This window comes from Ochotona princeps, chromosome 4 (genome assembly GCF_030435755.1).
Source record: "Ochotona princeps isolate mOchPri1 chromosome 4, mOchPri1.hap1, whole genome shotgun sequence".
Lineage (NCBI taxonomy): Eukaryota > Metazoa > Chordata > Mammalia > Lagomorpha > Ochotonidae > Ochotona > Ochotona princeps.
Window position 1 is genome coordinate 2900282 of NC_080835.1, and position 2660 is coordinate 2902941.

The following is a 2660-nucleotide window of genomic DNA, read 5'->3' on the forward strand; positions in this document are numbered from 1 at the left end:
TGAGCGAGGCTCCTGTCCCCTCGTCCAGGGAGCCGTTGCACTCTGTTGGATTCTCCGTTTCCCCTGGGTTTGCAGACTCTTGGGCAGTGACACCGTTTTCTATAAAACATGCTGCTCCTCAGAGGGGCCTGCCAGATCCCAGCCCATGTGACATAGAGATAGACTTTCTCTTAACCCACATGGGCCGGGCTTATTCTAGAACGCCGAGACTGGATGTATTTACTGCAACGGATGTACATGGATTCTTCCGGCAAGAGGAAGTGTAGCTGTCACTGGCCTTCATTTTTGTTCAAGAATTTTTAAAAATGCATTTATTTGAAAAACAGATTTACAGAGTAGGGTGGGGAGGGAGACTTTCTGTCCTTGGTTTACTCCCCAAATAGCACAGTAGTAGGAGTTAGCCAGACCAAAGCCAGGAGTCCAAGACTACGCGTGGGTTTCCCACATGGGTGCAGGGTCCCAAGAGCTTGGAGCTCGCTCCACTGCTTTCCCAGGTGCAGTAGCAGGGAGCCAGATCGGAAGTGAAGCAGCCAGGACTCGAACAGGTGCCCACACGGGATGCTGGTGTTGCAAGGCAGCAGCGTTGCCATGGGGTTCCAGCATCCACAGCGGCCATGAAGTCATGGCCCCTCCCTGGGCCTGCGCCCAGCCTCAAGCTCCTAGATGACAGGTATGCTCTGCCGGGGCCATGGGCCTCCGAAAGGAGCTGGGGTCAGCAGCAGGTGTGTGCGCTGCGGCTTGCTGTGTCCACTCCCGCCTTCTGCTTTTGTTTTCCTAGAGCTGCCTCCCTGTCCATCTCCTGGTGCCAGTCAGGGTGCCGAGGAGCCCAGGCCCTGAAAAGCATCAGCTATGTTAGCCAGAGGGCCAGACACCCTGGGCTCACACCTTGGGCTCACACTGCAGGGTGGGATCACCAGGCAGTGGCTTGATGGAACGTGCCGGGCACACCTGTTGCTGTGTTTGGCTTTCCTTTCCCGCCTCCCAGGAGCACCTTGTTTGGCCCTCATCATCTCCCTGCCCCTGCGATGTTGGCTGAGCAGTCACCACCCTGACGTGCCACTGTTCCTGTATACCCAGTGCCTGTCAGTCTCAGGGTTCAAGGTCAGGGGGCTGCAAGGCTTTGGCAAACAGAGGGAGAGAGACGCCCAGCACTGCAGGATGACAGTGTCATTTCCTAGGGGACCCGGAGCTGAGCTCCTCCAAAAACTTCTGGATCGGAGACTGCCGCAAAGCGCCACGAGGAAAGAGGCCCTGGCTGGCCCTCGAGGGCTGGCTTCCAGCGGGCAGGTGTAACGAGCTCACGAGCTCACGAGCTCATGGGGCTGCAGCTTCCAAACAGGACCCGCCCCCTCTGCAGATGTGCACCCAAGAATCCGACCCTTCTCAGCACTGACGGAACCTGAGCTGTGGTCTGTCCGATGGGCTTTCCTTACACTATTCGTGCTAGTTTTTGAAAGCTTTTTTTCCCCTAAGCTGGTGGTTTTAGAATAAAAAAAAAATTCTGCTGCTGATGAAAAGAAATTATCTATATTTATTTGAAAGACAGATTTACAGAGAGAGACAGAGAGATAGAGAAAAGAGATCTTTCATCCACTGATTCACTCCCCAAATGGCCGCAACAGCCAGAGCTGAGCTGACCCGAAGCCAGGAGCCAGGAGCTTCTTCCAGGTCTCCCACACGGGTGCAGGGACTCAAGGACCTGGGCCATCTTCTGCTGTCCCAGGGCCATGGCTGGGCACTGGGCACTGGGCGGACATGGAGCAGCTGCATTCCAATGTGCAGGAGGACTAGGTTGCTATGCCATCCGGCTACTTCCAAAGAGCGCTCTTATCTTTTTAATTTACTAACATATTTATTATTATTACTTCGAAGATTTATTTCTTTTTATTGGAAAGTCAGATTCACAGAGAGAAGGACGGAGAAAGATCTCCTGTCTGCTGGTTCACTCCCCAAGCGGCTGCAATGGGCAGAGCTGAGTCGACCTGAAGCCAGGAGCTGGGAGCTTGTTCTGGGTCTCTGATATGGGTGCAGGGTCCCAAGGCCCTGGGCCGTCCTCGACTGCTTTCCCAGGCCACAAGCAGGATGCTGGATGGCAAGTGGGGCCGCCAGGATTAGAGCCAACACCTATATGGGATCCTGGTGCGTGCAAGGTGAGGACTTCAGCCACTTGGCTATCACGCTAGGCATATATATATATATATATATATATATATATATATATATATATATATGGTATTTATTTATTTTTATTGGAAAGTCAGATATAAAGAGGAGGAGAGAGAGAGAAAAAGATTTTTTGTCTGCGATTTACTCCCCAAGTGACCTCAATGGTAGGAACTGAGTTGATCCGAAGTCAGGAGCCAGGAGCTTCTTCCAGGTCTCCCACGCAGGTGCAGGGTCCCAAGGCTTTGGGCCGTCCTCGACTGCTTTCCCAGGCCACAAGCAGGGAGCTGGATGGGAAGCAAGGCTGCCAGGATTAGAGCTGCTGCCCCTATGGGATCCGGGAGCAAGCAAGGCCAAGACTTTAGCCGCTACACTGTCACGCCGATCCTGGGCCTAAATATTTTTTGAAGTCTCCTCGGTAGGCAGCTGCTACAGGATTTTTCGGTGGAAGCTTGGAAAGAATTCTGTCGGGGAAAGAAAATTCAATAGATCTTGAA